General features: G+C 49.2%; 1 protein-coding gene across 2 annotated transcripts in view; it reads left to right on the forward strand.

Moving 5' to 3' along the window:
• Positions 1–20,341, forward strand: part of LOC106494139 (phosphofurin acidic cluster sorting protein 1) — a 74,191-nt gene that overhangs the window by 30,234 nt on the left and 23,616 nt on the right. The gene's annotated exons all lie outside the window — the stretch shown is intronic.

The following is a 20,341-nucleotide window of genomic DNA, read 5'->3' on the forward strand; positions in this document are numbered from 1 at the left end:
AGCATTGCCAGAAGGCCAAGGGCAGTGATCCTTCCCTTCTACTCAGCCCTGGTGAGGCTGCATCTGGAGCACTGTGTCCAAGTCTGGGCTCCCCAGTACAAGAAAGACATGGATTTACTGGAACAATTCCAGTGAAAGGCCACAAAGATGATGAGGGACTGGAGCATCTTTCATATGAGGAAAGGCTGAGAGAGCTGGGCCTGTTCAGCCTGGAGAAGGGAAGGCTCCAGGAGGGATCTAATCAATGTGTATAAGTATCTGAAGGGAGGGTGTTAAAGAGGATGGGGCCAGACTCTTGTTAGTGGTGCCCAGTGACAGGATGGGAGGTAACGGGCACAAATTGAAACACAGGAAGTTCCATCTGAATATGAGGAAAAACTTTTTTACTGTGAGGGTGACAGAGCACTGGAAAAGGTTGCCCAGGGAGGTTGTGGAGTCACCATCCTTGGAGATACTCAAAAGCTGTCTGGATACAGTCCTGGAAAACCTGCTCTAGGTGACGCTGCTTGAGCAGGGGGTTGGACCAGATGATTTCCAGAGGTCCCTGCCAACCTCAACTGTTCTGTGATTCTGAAATCATCAAATGTGGTTGAAAGAATGTGCTTCAATCAGATGCTAATAGAAGCTGCTGTGTGATACTCTCAAGCAGTTGGAGACAAGTGGTTGAACTTACTGTGGCAATGATCTGAACCAGTGGCAAGTTTTGATGAGCTCTGTTGCTTTATATTCCTGTCATATGCAGTAGCGCGGTAGCAAGCATTTTTTTTGCACTTGTGCTCATAAGTCCCCAGTCCCTTGGCTGTTCAGGCATGTTTGTGTATAAGGTCTGCCTGCCAGACCTCCTACTATCCTGTCTTATAAAAATGGCAGTGGTGGTTTGTAGCACGGTGGAAAGGCAGGCAAGGCAAGGTGAAAATAACTGGAAACAGAAAATATGTCTTATTCCAGACACCGGGAAAACGGAGCTTGCTCCTCGGGACTCTGCTGTTCAGCACTAATCTGAGAGATGTGCAGGGCTCTCTCAAGCACACAGGGCTGGGCTGGTGCTGTGTTCGCGGCGCAGGAGCTCTGGAGGCATGCAAAACCAAATGCTGAAGTTGGTCACATTTTAGACTCTGTTTTCCCTGATGCTTTGGCTGCCAGGGGCTGCCAGGGCTGTGATGACCCTCTTGCACCACAAATGTTCATCTCTGCTCTTAGAAATGAGGACCTGGAAACTGGCAGGGTGAAAGCGGTGAACCCACGGTTTGCCTTGGTGACCCCCACACCAAGCTGGTTGCTGTTGCCTTTTGGCAGTCGCCTCATTTTGCTTGTGCAAGGATCCAGCCAATTCACAGAGAGGCTCTGAGCATTTGGGGAGGGGCAACATCATGACGTCTGCCAGAGGACTTGCAGAGGTGCATGAGCGCTACTGGGCCTCTCCTTCTCTGACCTCTGTATGTGGAGATGTGCATGAACAGAATTGGTTTAAAATTCTGTGGGGAAACCTAGATATCTATTCATGCACAGAGCCCGGCTTGTATCAGACATTGCTGGCCATCCGATCTGCGTCTTTGCACTGCAGTATACCGAGCCAGTAGCAGGGCTTGGGGGGGCTTCTGGTTCTCTCGTGGTGTAGCTGCTCCTCCTGGGAAGTGCTGGCTGCTTGCTCTCCTGCTCTTGAGGAGCCGCTTGCTGGCTCATTGCAATTCAGGGGCAGTAGCTGAGACTTTTCTTCTCCTGGAAAAGTAGGTCAGGGAAATCTGCCTGTCAGGAAAGTCGGGAGGGAGAAATGGGGATTTGATGAAGGTGATAACAGCCCCAGCACAATCCACCTCCGTCTGTTTCTATTGAAGAAATTTGTGGCTTGAATGTGAATCATAAGGCCTGCTATAGAAATGCCAGTTTCTGCTAGAGTGGCACCTGATGACCTGAGCTGCAGATCCAAAGTGGGACTTTTGGTTCTGACTTCCCTGTGGGCATCTCACTTTAGCTCTCTATGCTCTGCTTCCTTGTTGAGGCATGATCAGGAGCTTGCTAAGTTGCACAGTGTGATGGAAGGATGAGGTGAATACTCCAAACTCTAGTGATTCATTAAAGTAGCAAAAAGGAAGAGAGATGAGCGCAAACAGCTGTGTTTTGGCTAGTGTGTTTTAGCTGCGGGAGAGGGGGTTGCTGTCACTCCCCTTCCACTACAGCAGTGGAAGGGCAATGCAGTCAGCCAGGGAAGTGTCGTTCTCCTGCTGGGGCACTGCTGGGACAGGGACAGGCCAGGCTTGCTGGGAGCTGAGCATACCTGTCCAACTTCTGGCAGCCTGGCTGGCTTGAGTAGTTCTTGTTTGCACCCCACACGCTCTTAACAGGCATGTTTTGAGACTGCTCTAAATGGGTGTTGTTACTCTTAGCCAAGAGCCCTTCAAAGATAGGAGGTTGCTGCTGCAGGACCCCACTGTGATGGGTGCTCTTGTGGGAGGAATATTTGCCACTGCACCCTGGTCTGCTTTCCCCTAGCAAAGGTACAACCCAGGCAAGCTGGCGGTAGAAATGATTCACAGCAGAAGTTTGCCACGCTTCCCATACCCATCTTGCTTTCTTGGCTGTGTGTCACATGCTGGAGGCAGGGCAGTGCCTGGTAAAGGGCCTTTGGACATGCAGTGCTCGCAGTCTGATAAGGGCAGGCAAAGAGTTGTGCTCTGCTGTGGGCAGGCTTACATTTGCATGTGCTGTATTCACACATTGCTACGCAAAGCAGCAGTTTGCAGGATGCACTTGCCTTCACTTGCCACAGCTGGAAGTGAAGTGTGGACATGGACAAGGGCGGCAGGCTGTGCCACTGGCCATCACAGCAGCTTGCAGCCTGCAGAAGATGTTGGAGTAGTGACTGTAGGAGCAGAGCTTTCTGGACTTGCAGGGTATGAATTGACAAGTCCTGGCAGGCAGCAGTGTGTCCTGCTGTAGGTTTCTACTGTACCCTGGGTTCCTGTTTGACCATAAAATCACTTTCCTTTTAAGAATGACTCTCTACTTAGGACAGATGAGTGTGTAGATAAGGCTTGCCAGAGGAAAAACCTTGTGAACAGTGGCATCCTCTGTTGCAATAGGTAGATCTGTCCTTGTATTGCTCAGGGCAAACAGAGTTTAGATGGCTCTAACCTGTCCTTTCCCCCTTGCAAATGTGCATAGCCGGCAGCCGAATGGATGCCAGGTTTTCTAGCTGCCTTAAATGTGGTAGAAACGTATTCAAAGTTGTTGCTTTCAATAGGTGCTGGTCTACTTCCCGAATACAAAAAGCCAGTTTGGTTTACGTTAGTGAGGCAGGTCAGGTTTTCGTGAACCTCAATGGCTTAGTGCTGTTCTCTGTGTATAGAATTGACTTTGGGTGAACTGAGCAGGAGTTTTTCACGCTGCCAGTTCTTAGCCAAGGGATGACCCAGTAATTAGGCTTTGAATATGGGAGTAACGTGCCAAGAAGACAGCTTTCCTCTCATGCTCTGCCAACACTTTGGGGCCAAAGTCCAAATTTAGACCAAACCCACCAGCTGTGGGTGTCTTAAAATGCTGGACTCAATTTCGAGGTATAATTTCAACACCAAGTGCCTCACGAGTTTCTGTCATGAGGGCATGTCCCAGGGAGAGGAGTTTCCATCAGGAAATGCACCAGGCCTTATGCCAAAGAAATGGGCCCGTGAAGAGAATCTCACTTAGACACAATTAGTGTGTCTTCACGTTCCGTTTTGCTGATTTCCTTTTGGCAGGGTGCCTTCACCTGTGACTTCTGCTAGTGCAAAGTCCCTCAAGCCTCTTTGACAGAGTCCAAGATGTGGATGCTGCTAACACGAGTCCTCAGAGGCTTGAATGATAGTTGGATCCCTCATCCCTTTTGGTGGTGAGAAGAGACGCGCAAGGCTGTCAGATTACATAAACTTCCTCTCTCCAAAATGGGTCAGAGCTGGAGTACAAAGTGCTCCTAGTAATGTTGCTACCAGCAGACTCCCTGGGGCTTTGCTGCAGCCTTATTTCTGCCTTTTTACTTTCTGGAGCATCTCAGCTATATGGAAAAAGCTTTAAGTACCTTCTCGCAGCAGCAGTTTGAAGTTAGTAATCCCTCTCTGGGAAGTCCTTTGAGGTTTACCTATAGTGAAGCGGTTGAAAGTAGCATGGGCTCAGGGTGATCTCCAAAGAAAAATATACCCAATCACATGCAAGCTCCCTCTGGCCTTTCCTCCTGGGAGCCCATAAAGGTTATAGTTATTCAGCGTATTAATTCTAACTTCCTGTTTTAAAAGTGAAAGAATGATTCATTTCATGTTTACAAGATTGAAAACTCACAAATAATTGATCTGCTTTTGGATGGGAATGGGTGTTCAGTTAAAATCTCCAAAGTCTGTCTCGTAAAATTGACTCAGTGAAACTACTTTAGATGTACTGGATTATAAGAACATTCATCTAAACACATTTTGCCTAGAAAGCCCAGCTAATTGGACAGAGGACTATTATTCCTGATTAGTCAGAAACAAATGGATTCTGGTCAATGCCCTTCAAGAATCTGGAGCTAGCAGATCTTATCTTACCTACCCTCCCCTTTTACTTGGAGGTTCAACAAGGAAAATCAGCTTTCTGCTTTTTCAAGCTCCCTATTGGTTTCCTCAACTGTGCAAGTTGCCAGTGAACCAAAGTGCTTCATTTTGGTTTGCTCTCAGTATTCTCCCTCTGTACCCCGGGCAGGAAATGGCTGTCAAGGCTGGGGTTAGCACTCAGCTAACTCTGGTTCCAGATGTCAGTCTGGTGAGTTCCCGCTGCTCGCCTGCTTGAATTCTTTAAAGTTATGAAGCATTTTTACTGCAAAAACTTAAAATCACAGAAATTTGATTTTTTTTTTTATTAGCTGTATAGTAGGCCTGGTTGTTAAAATTTCAATGTACTTTTTATTTATTTCTGAAAATTTGAATAGACTATGTCAATTTTTGTGTCCACTCTGAGAAGTGCTTGCTTGGCTCTTATCTATACACATCTGCTCTGGAGGAAGGCTGTTACAGAGGAGATTAAATAAAGAGCTTTTTGTGGACATTCTTGTTGCACTGAAGCTCAAGTTTCACAAAACCCAAAGGGAGGCCCAAGACTGCTGAAGGATGAGGTTTGGCCCCGATGAATAACCACCATTGCGCAGGCCCCATGAAGGACACCTGCCCGAAAAGTGAGTTGTGTGTCTGTGACTGGAAAACATACCCTGGAATCTGGACAGGACAACATGCACTTTATTAGCACGGTCCAGTTGAAATCCTGACCTGGAGGACAGTGACCTGCAAGCTGCAGGTCCTGGGGAGGGGATTTTCAAGGGCAGGTGCTGTGCTGCCAGGACTTGCTACCTGACTCCTGTTCATCCTTGGCTTCCCTGGAAGTGGCAGTTCTTGCTGACAGTGGTGTGGCTCTTGCCTCTTCTTCTACTGTGACCATTTTTCTTCCTTTGATTGTGCTGTTTCTCTGTTCCCATCCTGTCTTTGCTGTCACCTTCCATCTCCTCTGATGTCAGAGTTCATGGATGGATGCTACCTAGGAGCCCCTTTGACATTGAACATGACTTGGGTCGCTTGGGGTCTGAGAGACACTTGGATACAACTGCAGGCAAATGAAACAAAAGGAGCCCCACAAAGGCTCACGAACACCCTGCTCCAGACAAGTCTGATTTCTACATGCAGAGTTATTCGGTTTTGACCAGGCTGTGATCAAATGAATGCTTGTGACTTGTGACAGTGTTGGAAAGCTAGCTGCTTCTAAGCAGGTAGTTACTGTCCCATGGCTAAGATGTGCCTTGGCCCTGTGCTGTGCCTGCTTTGGCTGTTGCAATGTAAAGGGCAGCAGGGTTGTGTATATTCTTGGTGGGGGCAGGGGTAACTTCAGTGGGGTCCAATTTAAACAGGCCTGCCACTGCTTCTCTGATTACATGTTAATTTTTAAGCAGGGATTATTCTTGTAAAGCCTTAATTAATTTAAATTATGCCAATGCAACTTCAGTGCATATTAAAAAAAAATAAAGTAGTGCAGGCTTTGCATCCAGCCTTCAGCAGGTGGAAGCCCATTGGAAATAGTGTGCAATGCGTATAGATGAATCTACTTCTGGAGTTTAAAATCACACTGTTTAGTCTAACATGGGTGTTGACAGACTAGTTCTGGCCAGCATTTAATTCTCCCTGACCTAGGTCAACTCCTGGACTGACACCCCCCCCCGCCACCCACCTTGTACAAAGCAAGATTGTCTGTGCTGCGAGTCAGTAAAGACCCATCCTGCTCTCTGTGGAGCTGCTAGTCACATCTGGTCCTTCCCTTTAAAACAGGTATCTGTAGGTGCATCCAGAGGACTTCTGTGTGTCATGACATTGGTCTGGGGTGTGCTGCAGTGGCTGAGCACGTCAGTCCAGAGAGCAGCTCTGGGTGTCCCCCGGCCAGCAGCAGACAGGACTGCTACATCTGGGCTTGGCATCTCTTGTCCTGCTGCTGTTGGAGGTATGGCTCGTATTTGTAAGGCTAAGTGCCCTGAGGATGTCTGATGGTGCTTGGGTCTGCACAGCTTCCAGGAGTCTGGATAACTGCTAGGGCTCTGCGTGGTCTCAGTCTTCATCTCCCCTTGCCTCAGCCTCTGTGCCTGCATCCCCTCCATTGCATCTGGGCTGATCCTGCCTCCTGCCACCCAGAATGCAGAGATGGTGATGTGGTGATGGGTGCCAAATCTCTTATCTGCCTTTTATATCTAGCCTGAAGGAAGAATAAGGCAATTGCACCCAAAGAACCAGGCTAACAAAAGGCTCTGGGCTTTTTTACTTGGGCAGCAGTGCTGTTCAGGCTTTCTGGGAAAACAGCTTCCTCTGCCTCCTTTCAATACCCGGTAATCCCAACTGAGGAAGGGCTTCACCTCTCCCCTTCAACTGGCAGGCTATTTACAGCTGCAAACTGAGCAGCAGGCCCCTGGGTTGGGCAAACCAACTTGCACTTCTGAGTCCCCTGAGGATGCCTCCCTGATGACCAGCTTTTTGCTGAGAGAGCAGAAGGATGCCTGCCTGCTCCTTGAAAGGACACTGTTTGCTAGTAGTGAGGGTGAGTATAACGTGCTTCTGGCACGCTGTGACGGTGTGCTCCTCCCCCCCCCCCAACTGATGTGCTCTCTCCCCCTCAACCTGACCTCCCTGTAAACAGCACGTAGGCAGGGGCTAGTTGAGCATGCGCCAGCTAAGGACTGTCTAGTATGCAAATATGACTATGAGTCAAACATCTCCCCCCCCCCCCATAAATAGGGGGCAGCCCATAGAGCTCTCCTGCATGGCAACGGGCTGCACTGCAGAACCTCCTCTTGAGCAGGGACACCTCTCAAGGTTACTCCTCGAGGTTGAGAGAGATTCCTTACCCGCAACAGATCCTCGGTAGGTGATTAATAGCATGCTGAACTTTTGCGAACTTTGTGAAACTTTCCTGAGTTATAGCTCTGACTAATTGTGCACATAATTAGACAGAAACTGTTGACCGAGTCTGAGACTAGGACTGGATTCAGCCGCACCTAGGCTCCTCTCGGAAGGAGTTTAGAAAGCAAGGGGGTCCAGTCTGAACCTTGTGACTCAACGGGAGGGTCTCCATTGCGCACGCATCTGACCCTGTCCTTCATGCAGTAAATAACTGAGTGAACCTTGCCAATTGAACCTTGTTAAATCGTTCTTACTTACGACTGAACTTTGTTAAGTCGCTGTCTTACTGCAATAAACATAGTGCTGCTTCCCTCTTACGAGTGAAGTGCATCACTCCTTTCGCGACACACGCTTATAAATGCTTTGGGGCCTTGGCCTTTTCAGGCTTGGGTTCTGTTCTTGTTTCTGCATATTGCTGTGTGTGCCCTTAGTAATTTGACTTAGTTTCATCTCTTAGGTGCTTTCTTCTTGGCTCTTGGAACTGAAGATAGTGTGGTCTAGCTAGGCTGCTCTGCTGCCTCTCCCTTCAGCCATTGGAGTGGTTCATCTGATGCCTTCACAACGTTTCTTTTAAGGAGCCGCCAAATTTTTCAGAACTAGCTTTTTCCTTTGAGTGGTACGCCAGTGGGATGCCTGGGTCCAGGGCTTTTAGTTCAGCTCCCCTCACATTGTTTTCTCTTGACTTTTGTCCTTCTCTTAAAAACTGTAAATGGCTAGATTTTCACAGTCACTTGCAGTCATGTTGTTGTCTGCCCTTCTTAACCACTTCCTCTGTGCTGGATAGAATCAGATTTAGAGGTGCCTCCCCTGGTTGTTTTCAAAACTTTTCAGTATTATTTTGGGCTGGGCTTGAACTAGCTTCTATTTATTTTATAGCTTTCTTCTACAGTTTGATCATTGAACCAAAAAATCCACATTTTTGTCTATTCTGCTTCGGTTGGCTGGTGCAGAGCTGCCTTTGGCTAGTCCCAAGGTGTATGCAGTGCCATACGTTTTTTTCTAACAGGCCATGTAGAAGAGCAGGGGACAACTCACTTCAGAAACATTTGATCACCTCCTGTATGAAATGGAGGTATGTTGGAAAGTATCCTGTATGTTGGAAAGAAAACAAGGGCACCGCGTCTGAACATGCAGATTTGACTTGGCCAACACATGCCCAGATAAAAGATGTTGAGAAACACCTCTGTCATGCCGGGTATCTTTGCGTGCACCTATTGAGCAGGAAATTTATTACTTCAGCCACAAATTCCCGTGGGTTTGTGAGAAGAATTGTATGATAAAGCATCTGTCCCTTGGTTTCCAGAGTTCTCCAGTCTGAATCTTGTGAATGCTACAAAAATGTGCTTTAAAGAGAATAAGTGGTTGGTAGGATGTTGAATTTTTCATATCCAATATGAATTCAAATTGTCTCATGCAGGGTTTCTTTGGACGGCTGTGTGCGCCTGGTGTGGCTGTGGTCTGGATTGTAATGCAAGATGTGGTGAGGAGGGACACCAAGTTATTTATGGTCCCTTTCCTAGAAGATGTCTGTCACGATAGCCCCTGGCTCTGCTTGCAGCTTGAGGATATGCTGGATGGACACAGTGATCATGCTGGGCACCCTTGCAAAGGATGGCCTCTTCCCTCAGGACAGTGGCTGGGAGGGAGCAGCTCCAGATGCCACGAGTGTCATCTGCTTAGTTTGTCTGATGCTTGCTGAAGCTCCTGGGGCCCCCCCCAGCCTGCAAGTAACCATCTGACACCACCAAACCTGAGCCAAAGCCACCTCTGAGAGCCAGGGCTGTGTCTGCCGGGCCTGGCTGCTCCCTGGACGCAGCCTCCCTGCTTCTGCAGGGCAGCTGGTCCGTGCTCCTCGACACCTGCCTGAGAGCCTGAAGTTATGGGGGTGGACCTGAGCGCAACAAACTGTTCTGTTGCTGTGGTTTTCTGCTAAATACCATGGTACTCCTCAGCTAGGGATCCAGCTTGTGCCGTAGCATCATGTACATTCTTCTTACTTCCACTCCAGCTGCATGTGGCATCTCTGCCTCAGAAAAGCACATACGGTCGGGTAGGAACAGCCTGGCAGCCTTGGATTGCAGTAGTGTGGCAAGATGGGCATCTCTGCCAGGAGGCAGTATGTCTGTAGCAGTTTGATGAAGAGAAGCAGTGCATGCTAGAGTGTATGCAAGCATCTCTGTGCTAAAAGCCAAGCCACTCTCTCTGTAGTGCCAGGTGAGCTGCGGCTCCTTGCCATGAACTGGGTGAGACGGCTCTCGGATGTCTGTGACAGTGCTAGGTTAGAGCGGCTGAAAGTCTCTTTCTAGGCAGACCTCAAGGTTTCCATCCTCTTTGATTTCTCACTTGCTTTTGATACTGAATATGCCAAGTGATTGGTTTCCCTTGACTTTAACAACTGTCCTTTCATAGCTGCCCCACTTTTCAGACAAGGACCCTTGTACTATCTGCGCAGTGGAAAGCACAGTGGCCTCACTGGTCTAGGCTTGGTGTGTCAAAGAGGTTAAAAATCTGTTGGGGACCTCCATGGAGTAAATCCAAGCTCCCTTTTAGTGAGCCTGGTTCCCTTTTGCTGCCTCCTGGGAAGTAGTCCATAGACACCCAGAGGTCTGAGGTGGTGGGTGAAAAACAGTGCTCTCAGCAATGCTGCTGTATGAAGTTTAATGCAGATAGGTAGAAAATTTCAGACTAGTTTAAAGGAAAAGATTTAAAACAAGCCTAGTGGGGAAAGCTCTGAATGGAGGCTGAATACATCTAGGAAGACAGCGCAGCAACTTTGTTAAAATAGCAGTGCTCTTGCCCTGTCCAGATCTTGAGGATGCTAATATTAGCCCATGATGCTGTGGCAGGGCATTTTTGTGTTGCTGACTTTTTCTAGCACAGAGCAGCATGACCAGACTGTAGAATGACCTTAGGAGGTGCTAAGTTTGTAGCTGATTTGCATCAGATTAAATGTTTACAAGAGAAGAATTCTGGTGTGAAACTTGCAGTTCCCAGGGGTATTATGGTCTTTCCCCTTAGCTTTTGAACATGTTGGGCAGCTTCATTTAACATTTACGGAAGCTGGATGTGCAGAAGGCTGAAACTTGTCTCAGTGGATGGTGGTACCTGCCTTCACTCTCCGTAGGACCAGTTCCTGCTAGTTCATATGCTCTGTCAGGCAGAGTTTTATATTGATTCCTGCTCGGGAGAAAAAGGGGGCTTCAACCTCATTAGGAAGGAGCAGCAGGAATAGCCTTGCCAATGCTGACATGTTGCAGTGGGCTGTTCCCCTTGCCAAGCAGGCCTGCTGGGCTCTGTGCGGACCGCGTATGCAGGCAGGGCTCATGCTGCCTGGGTGCTGGGCAAGTCTGGTGCCATGGTAGTGGCTGCTCCGCCCTCCAACAGCAAGGTTAGCAGCGTTGGCAGAAATGACCCAAGAGGACAGGGCAGGGGACATGCATGTCTTGGGTGTGATTTGTTGCCCAGACTGTCAAAACATGTGGAAGCTCTCAGCCCAAAGCAGGTTTGAGCCGGGAGCAGACAATTCTTGGGTCAGGAGGAGGCATTCATGTTAAACATTGGCTTTAGCTGTCTCCTTGTCTGCTTCTTGCAGTGTCCCACCACTGAACCATTCTGGATATGATCATAGCAGTAAGCACTTGTGTCCTGGACAAGTCTGTAACAGAGTAGGCCAGAGTGGTTCATTTCTTTTCAAGGAGCCTGGAAAGGGGGGTCGTGCTTGGAGACATCTGCTTTGGAATAGCTGCCCTGGCTTGGGATGGAGTGACTGCAGTGATGGCACTGAAGCGGCTGTGCATCCTCACCTCCTTGCCTGGCTGTTCATCCATTCTTGAATTAGAAACACAGCGTTATGAGTAGGTCATGTCTTCCTCCATGGGCATTACCTGCGTGTTAATGTTTTGGCAGCACAAAAGTAACTGAAAGACTGTAGAAGGTGTAGCTCTCTGGAGAGAAGAGTACTGCTTGCCCTGAGCACAGCATTGCTGCTGATCTCTCTGCCTCTCCTCGTGTCACTCCTTATGTTTAAGGCTGGTGTGCACTAGAATAATGTGTCTTGGCTGGTCTCTTTAAACTAGGATGTTTCAAAAGCATAACCTGTTAATACCCTTCAAAGAAAACATCACAGCTGGTCAAAGAGGAGTTTTGGCTACAGTTAGATACCAGCTTTGAAAGCCCTGAGGCAAAGAATGATTTTGCACATCGTGTTAGGTAGATGGAACTTTATATTCTCCTAGACAGATCTAACAGATCTCTTCTGCAACACTGAGCCAAGTTTGTGCCTTCCAGACAAGATCGGGGAAGCCTTTGCCTGTCTGTGCTGGATCCTCCCTTGCACCCGGCTGCTTTCACACAGGTAGCAAACAGCTCCGATAGCTGTTGCTGGTGATCACTAGTAACTACTGCTGCTGGCGGAGATGTCTGCGTGGTCTGTGGATGTTCCTGTCTGTTCTCTGAGCCTTCTTGTCTTGTCAGTGCATCTGACCCTGTCTGGGATGTCTGCTATGTCTTGTCCTCAGTGCTGTATCTCTTTGGGGTGAGATGTGCTCTTTTCTGCGCATCTGTTGTGAGTGGCTGTGCTGTCTTGGTGGTATTGCACTACGAAATACACATCTGGATATGGAAGAGTGCTAAGAGTTTGTGATGGGAAAACAGGCCCTCCTCGAGAGGCCTCCTGGCGGCAGTCAGGGCTCCCACACATGGTGCCTGCAGCAGGGAAGCAGCTTCTGAGCATGTTTAGTAGAGTGGCTGCATGCAGCAAGCTTGAGGGCAAGTCACCGACCAAACCAAAACCATTCTGAATTCATCTGCCCAGAGATTAAAGAGCTAGGCCCTCGGCCAAGGCTGATCAAAGTGGGGCATGCCTGATAAATGCACAAACCCTGGAAGACACTGCGTGAGGTGGTGACATTTAATGTGATTAGAAATAGACTGCCAAGGCAGACAAGAACAACTGGGGCTGCGCTGTCCTGTCGGAGGGGGTTTTCTGTCCTGTGAGGATAGGAAAATCAGGAAATCAACATAGTGGTGCGGAGGTCCCGCTTAATGTGCTGCACTGGCAGGGACACTCTGGAAGGAGACCATGCTTTAAATGGCCCTCGTAGGGGGATAACCAGGACACAAGGCTGTAAGAGGAACTCTGCAGGGCTGGGGACAGCCAGTGACAATGGCAAGGAAAGGTGGCTGTATCTACTTGCGGGGCCCTGTTTTCTTCCCCCTTGCTTTCCCATTTGTCTTGACTGAGGATGCTCTTGGTAATGTATACGTGGCTGGTTCTGGCATGCCTTTGCTCTCCCGGCATAGCGTGGTCAGGAGCAGTGGATGGTCAGCCTGCCTGCCCGCTCTGGGGAGGAAGAATCCCTTCTCAGCATGGGCTTTACGTTCCTTTGCTGATACAACCCTGAGAGACACAGGCAAGAAGCAGGTCAGCTAGTCCTCCAAAATGTTTGAGCTTTTGCCTGGGGTTAGCCCTCTCTAGCAGGACTTGGAAGGAAACAGGAGGATGGAGCTGCGCAGGAATAGTTGCACAGGAAAAAGGGCTAGATTTATTAAGGCAGGCAGAGTGGTGAGCTGTGAAATCCTTTACAGGAAATGAAGGGACCTAGTGACCTGGGGAGCCTTGTCTTCCTGCCCCTCATGCTTTGGGATTTCCTTTGGGACAGTCATCTGGGAGTTGGGGTGAGTCCAACCTGCGGCAATTGGAAGAATTGGGGTGGCAGGGGCCAGTAGCAGGAGTCTGCCCTGGAGCCAGCAACAGGGAAGAAATTTAAATCCCTAAACACTTGTGCCATTGGTAGCAAGCTGCTGTCAGCCAGTATGGCGAGTTTCTCTCCTCCTTTCCGCATGCATCGGTGGTGTCTCTTGTGCACCTGGCTGTGGAGGCAGCTCCTTCTCAGCCTGTCCCTGAGCTGTGCTCAGCATTTCACGAAGACCCACTGGCACTGGCTTTGCGCAGATCTCATCAGAGGCTGGGGGTTGCCCAGCCCAGTGGCCTCTGCATCACCGACTGCTCTCCAGCTATTCTGAATGTGCTGAGCCATCACAACTGGGGTAAAAAGGCCATGAGGCAGTGTTGTCTATTCCCAGCCCAAGTAGGGATCCGTACTTGGGATCTCCAGCAGCCAGGTTACAGAAACTGCTAGGCAACTCAGAGCTGGGCCCTATATCAGTGTAATTCCACAGGAGCTGAAGTCTGTCCAGTGCCAGATGCCATGGCCCTGCCTGCTGTTGTGCTGGCCCTAGTGCTTCTGTGACAGTGGGATGAACTGGTGCAGGGAGCTGAGCTACCTAGAAAGTACCTCCATGTAGCTTTGAGCTAAATCATCAGAAACCATGATTAACCCTGTAAAAACATAGGAGGAACATGCATCTGGGGTATGTGAAATTCTGGTCCTCCTTCTTCCCTCCCATTTTAAACAGGCTAGAAGAGAACTGGAAAAGGTTCAGAGAAGAGCGAAAGGGGTGATGGACCTTTAAACAGAATAGGACTCTCCAGGCTGGGAAGAGACAACTGTTGCAGGGATACAACAGAGGTCTGCACAGTTGAGTAATGTTTGGGGAAGGGGATAAGCTTAATTTTTATTCTAGGTGACAGCAGACAGTACCTGAGGTTCATCGTATGAAGCTGATAGGTGACACAGCACAGGGTAATTGAGCTGTGGAGCTCTTTGCATCAGTGTCGTGATGCTAAAAGGTGATACAGGCACAGCATAGGAAGAGCAAGCTGGAGCCTGTGCTTTGCCCGTAAGCCTGTCATATGAAGCAAGAGCAGCAAGTAGGGAGAGGAAAGCAAGGCTGTAATTTCATGCAAGAAATAAACTACTGAGGACTATTAAAAGTATGTTCATGTGTACACACACACGCACATATGTGCAACCATATCATTTCTGGCTTGGGAAGTACCTTGACTTCAAATAGCTGGGGCTGGGAGGACCTTCTGGGCAATATCTTGCTCCTCAGGCCTTGTTTCTGTGCTGCTGGCCCCTGCCAGAGATGAGCTGTAGGGCTGCGCAAGCCTCTGGGCTAAACGAGTAAAGCCGCTTTTAGGAACTTCTCTATGAGACTGGCCAGTCCCAGGGGCTGTGAGGCAAGCCCCAGGGCATCCCCCATGCCCTGGGGTGCCCAGGCTCTGGCCGGAGGCCTTCTGCCCTCTAGGGGGAAGGTTTGCAGAAAGTCAGCACTGCGCAGCACTTGAGCACAGTTTGGGAAGTGTCCCGTCCTTCATGAGCCCTGCTGAACGTCTTGCATCTCTCCAGCCTGCAAGGTAGATGTCAACCAGAAAGGCAAACCTGAGCTGGCAAAGTCAGGAGAAGCACTGAAGAGCTGCTGAACTGCTGCTGTTTAGGGCTCAGCCCATGGTTGTGTGTCTAATAGGGATAATAGCGTTGTCAAGGACGTGTAGCTGGGCAGTGCTGGGAAGGGTGGATGTGCTCCAGTTAACATTTCTAGATGGCACAGGAGCTTCAGGCAAAGCCCAGGGAGCCTGGCTGATGCTGCTGAGGAAGCCAGTGCAAATGTTCAGGAAAATATTACTTACTGCACCAAGATGGAAAAAGCTGTCACATTTTAGTGGTCACTAAGCCAAGCACTGAACAACCCAGGATACCAGTAGAGAAAATGTACCAAATCTACCCAAAGGAAGGGTGAGACCTGCCGTTAAGGCTTTACCTCACATTAGTGGCCCGACCTATCATTCAAAGAGCCCTCATTGCTGCCTGGCTTTGAACTCCAGCCTTCAGCTTCAGTATATGATCCCAGTGGAAGTGCTTCTTGGCACAACTGTCTTCCTAGTGTCTGGCTCCTATGCAAGAAGAGATGTCCGAGGTTCCTTGTTTACACAGACCTCGGGCTGCTTCTCTACCAGGCACCCTTTGCAGTCCTTGGGTGGGTCTTGGGAAGTTGTGCAGCTGCAGTTTTCCAGGATGCTTCTAAGGCTGCCTCTCTCCTGCTGTGTCTGGCATGCTCAGATCTTTTTGCTGGGGCCACAGGTAGGTCAACATTGCTTTCTTCTCCCTGTGTGTTATTCTCTCTGTGTATCACAGGCTTATGGGCGAAGTGCAGGCTCTAGCCTGCACTTCCTGTGCTGTGCACGCCTTCCATTTTCATCCCATTTTACTTCCCCTTCTACCAGCCTTAGGAACTGTAGCTCTGGCTCCAGTTCGTATTCCCCTGGCCCCAGGGATTTTAGGGATGCCTGACATTCACTGAAACGCTAGCTTTAAAATGCAACAGCAAAAGTAGATGCTGTGCATGTTGTCTGTGAGCACAGGTCACCTGTTGTGACAGTGAAGAGGAGGGATGAATTTTCAAACAACAGCCGGAGACAGTGCTCTGCTGCTGAAACTGAATTTCACAAAAAGCATGTGTTTCAGGAGCTTCACCTTTCAAGATGAACTCGCAAGCTGATTTGGGGACAATGTTAAAAGTGTTTCATCAGACTTCTGAGCAAAAACTCCAGATAAACCATTTAACTAGAGACGAGGGAGTCAGCTGGGAAGCTGCAACACCTGGAGGGAAAAGAGAGGGGAAAAATGTATGTAGAGTAATGCTTTTCAAAAGTGTGACTTAAGTGCCTTCAGTGTTTCGATATGCTGGAAAACTTCACCCATGATATTTTAATGCCATCAAATGGGAAACTTGGTGAGTTCCTGAGTTTGTGCCTTTCTCTCTTTTTTTCTGGTCTCACCTTGATGTAATTGCTTGCAGTTCAACATCTCAGCTTCAAAAGTCAGTGCCTGTTTAGCTAAGGTGGTGGCAAGTGTGTGTCTGTGTGCACGTCCGTACACACACGCATGTGCTTCTTAGCTGGGGGTGGTGTGGACGAGGTGCACTCTTGCTTGGTACCAGCTCTAATAAGGAGAAAGAGCTGAGTGAGAAAAAAGTAGAAGCTGCTTTATCGTATGTTGCGTGTCTAAAAAGCTATGATTGTACTATCAGGAAAGAGGATGTTTGGCTGATCCCAGCTAGTGGTGGAAAGAAGGCAGCAGTTCTGAAGATAACGCTAAGAAATGGTGAGTGCCTTTCACCAGTAAATGACCAGTAATGAAGTGCAGGAGTACTGGCTTGCCAGAATGCTGTCAGGACTGTCCTGTCAGAGCTCGAATCCCTGTTGCCTTGTTGGTATCAGCATTACACAGCAGTGCTCACCATAACTTGATACAGGTGAAGTCCTTGCAGTAGTTCCACAGCTCAAGAGCAGGTGCTTCTTCTTATGCTTAATTATATGATCAAGCAGACCCAGATTTATAATTGGTCTTCCAAAAAACCTCCAAATTCAATTACTTGGATCATAGAGCAATTGGTTTTGGGCAAAACAACAGGGAAGTTGCCATGGGATTTGGCTGAAGTATTCAGAGAGGAATATCCTTCTGGTCATCATGAATCAATCCTGTCCTACAGAGATCTGCAAGGGTTTGCAGGAGGCCCAATGCCACCCAGTACTGGTGCTAAACACATAGAGGTAACATAAATCTGGCTGATGTACAAATCAGTTAAGTAATAGGTCAAAAGAGGGCCGCTGGAGCAAGCCAAGGTGCTAGGAGCACCCTTTAAAAAATGATGCATTTGAGTGCTGCAAATAAATACATTTAGACTCCAGATGTGCATGATAATACCTATGGGATGGGAGGTGGTATTTTAGAAAGCACTGTTTCAGAAAATGCTTTGGAGTTGCAGGTATAACTGCAACTGGGATCTTTGGGTGCTGCAGGGAGGGAAGAGCAGAGGGTGGAAGGAGATGACTACCTTTTGGCATTTAGCGTGGGAAGGACCAGGAGCAGAGTGCAAGGTCCCCCAGTATGTAAAAGAGATATTGAAACTGGAGAGGGATAGAAAGGAGGAGATGAAAGGAGCTTTAAAGTGCCTTATCAGAGATAGAGGAGAACAGCTGGCTGATGGGCTTTTTATACTTCAATAACCCCAAATTAAGACTGGATGTCTTTATGGAAGTTTTAATCTTTGGGGATAGCTTTACTATGCAGGTAGCTACCACAACTAGATCAGTGCTGTAGGGAAGATTTGAGTAGATATACTGTCCTTGACTTGCGCGTTCAAGCCTCATTCCTCCCTGTGACTCATCTAGACCAGGAAAGCCAAGGCTGGCACTGATTAGTGAATGATGTTAGCTAACCTTAGCCTCTCTGCAAGTTTTTCCCTAGTACAAGAACAGGTCAATTCTTTTAGTCTTTATTTTGATGATCCTGATTGATAAGAAAGGGGAGAGAATAACAGTTACCTCCTCCTCATATTAATCAGTTATTCCTCACTTTACTGGGGGAGCGGGATAACTGATGCTTGAGAAAGGCAGTAAACCGTTGGCCAAGACAAAGTGGTCGGCAGGACAGGAGGGGCGTGTACCCCGGCTAGCTGGGGAGAGCAGCTGGAGTTCAGGCAGTGCCGACAGACAGATATGAGCCTGTGAAAGGGGAGGACAGGCTGTTTGATTCCTGGGACCTGCCTCTCACTGTGGCCGCTGCTCCCTGATGGCACTGGGGGCCGTTCGCCTCCCAGATCTGGGAGGGCATCTCATGATCACTGATTAGGAGATGGCTGCCCAGCAGAGCAGGTAAATCGCTTCCCCATTGCTGCCGTTTTGTTACAATACAGGTGTTACAAGAAAATGCCCCAAAATTGAGTTGTCTGGTCTCAGAGCACAGAGACTGCCGGGGAATTTTTGCTGGTAACTGGGTGTCACTTGGCAGTGGCCCTGATTTGCCACTTGATCTCTTAACAGTGTGCAAGGCAGCCTTTTCCTGGGGCTTACAGGGCATCCTGCACATGTGTCGCACTTGTGGCAAGCCTCCTCTCGGCTACTTCCTGCCTCTATCCCGCAGCTTTTACCTTTGGGGTCTGCACCTCTCAGCAACTGCTTCTGTTCCCCCTGTCGGGATGGACTCTCTGCCGGCAAGACAAAATCATCCATTTGGAGATGCCTGTTTATCCTTACTGCTCTTCCTTCCTTGGCTCTGATCTCAAATGCTTCAAATGAGGTAGGGAACCCACTCTGGCTTCATGCTGAGGGAACTGAGTCTTGGAGCTTTAGAGGTTGGGAAGTGCTGTTTGCGGGTCCCTTTGCTGTGCTGGCAGGCTCAGCTCATGGGCAGTGAGATTCGTCTCCCAACAATGCACTGCCAAGGTGCAGATAGGCTCAGGAAAACCCTTCTCCCCCACATTGTCAAGGGCAAAGCTGCCTGACAAGCCCATCCAACCAAATGGGTTGGCTTTTTGCAGAGTGTGTTCAGCTGAGCCCTGCTCCAGTTCATTTGCACCCTGTGTGACATGCCAAACAGAGCTGAGTGGATTTGAGCTCATCCTTTGCTCCTGGTAAGGTTTGTTTTGCTGCTGTTTGCCTTGTTACTGCCCAACAGCATCACTTTCAAAGGTCAAGTCTCTTCAGGACTTAGCCAAGCAGTTTGCATCTGTCTTTTTCTTAAAGATGCTCAGAAACCATTAAAGCAGTGAGCGTACAAGTCAGGATTAATAAGCAAATTTAATGCCTGGGCCCAGCAGCAAAAACTGCAATTGTAAAGGAGCCAACGCCACTCGGAAGATGTGATTACCCTCTGGCAACCTGGGACGGTCGTGCTTCACTGCAATTGCAAGTGATCAGATTGGGTGTTTGAAAATAAAGTCTTGGTCATTGGATGAAGTTGTTGCTTGTCTGTAGTCTCCACCGCCCTCAGATCAGAGGCTGCATTCAAAGAGAGCACCATCTCAGGGCAGTCCTCCTAGGAACCGGTGCGTGGCTGGTGTCGCTGTTGTCCCTGGTCTTTCTGGCAGGTGCTCAGCTCTGTCCTAGAGCTGGCCTAGTTTTCTTTGGCCAGGCTCCCTGCATCTTGCTCCTAACCATGCCGAAGTATGCCTGGGGAGCAGGGAGCCTGCCCTAGATGATGGGGCTCCTCCCATCCTTCAGGCAGGCGCCCGAAGGGGAAGGGTGGGCAGAGATGGGATCACCGAGTGCAGTGGTGGGGCACAGGGGGCTAAATCTGGGCTTCATCTCAAGCCGTCCAGCCTGTGACAGAGAGCGGCAGAGAGATGTGCAGAGCTTGCTTGTGCTCCCGGCTCCCCAGTTTCTGATCCCTGCCATGCCCTGCCATCTAAGCACGGATGGAACAGCAGAGCTGCAGTCACAGCGAACCTCTGCAAGCTAAAATCATTCTGGATAGGAAGACAGGGATGTGGTGGGAGGTGAGTCCTTGCAGAGCCCGTAAACCTGCCCTGCTGTATGGCTGCCAGTCTTTCCTTTTCCCAGCTCAGGTATCGTTCCACCTCTGGGCTGCTCTGCATTGTTGCTATATGCTAGCATGGCGAAAGCAGATTTTCTCCTGGGAAAAAAAAAAAAAGAATGTGGGTTGGTAGATTTGGCCCTTGGAGAGCACAATGTGTCAGGCAGGGGTATTCAGTTGTGGCCCGTCTGTTTTCCACGAAGTGTGGCTGAAACCTTGGGTGCAGCACACGTGTCAGCAGAAGGCTCTGGGCTGCAGCGGTGCAGACACTGAGCTGGGAGTGCTGGTGTGGCTCTCTGTAAAAGTGCGTCCAGCCTGTGGTCTAGGACGTGTTGATCTTCTGAAATGGTCTCCATGGGAATCCTGCTGTGGGCTCCTAGGCAGGAGGTCAGGGCGCCTGGCCATCCTGGTGCTCGTGGGCACCACCTTGCCCTTCGAGCGGCAAATGCAGCTCTTCTCCTTATGCCTCGGGCTGCTCGGTGGGTTTTTCCTGGCCGTGCTGCCCGCTGCACCCAGCCTCCCGGACCTGCAGTTGCAGGATGCTTCCCATGGGGCTGCTGCCTTACAGCTCCCCCTGCCAGCTCTGTGTGGTGCTGTGCAAGGGATGAGCTGAGTTATCGTGTCTGCATGGGAACGTTTTCCCTAACTAAGTCGCAGGATAAGAGTGGATTTAAGTGCTTTGGTTTATAA

The sequence above is a fragment of the Apteryx mantelli genome, chromosome 3 (genome assembly GCF_036417845.1).
Source record: "Apteryx mantelli isolate bAptMan1 chromosome 3, bAptMan1.hap1, whole genome shotgun sequence".
In the NCBI taxonomy this organism is placed as follows: Eukaryota; Metazoa; Chordata; class Aves; order Apterygiformes; family Apterygidae; genus Apteryx; species Apteryx mantelli.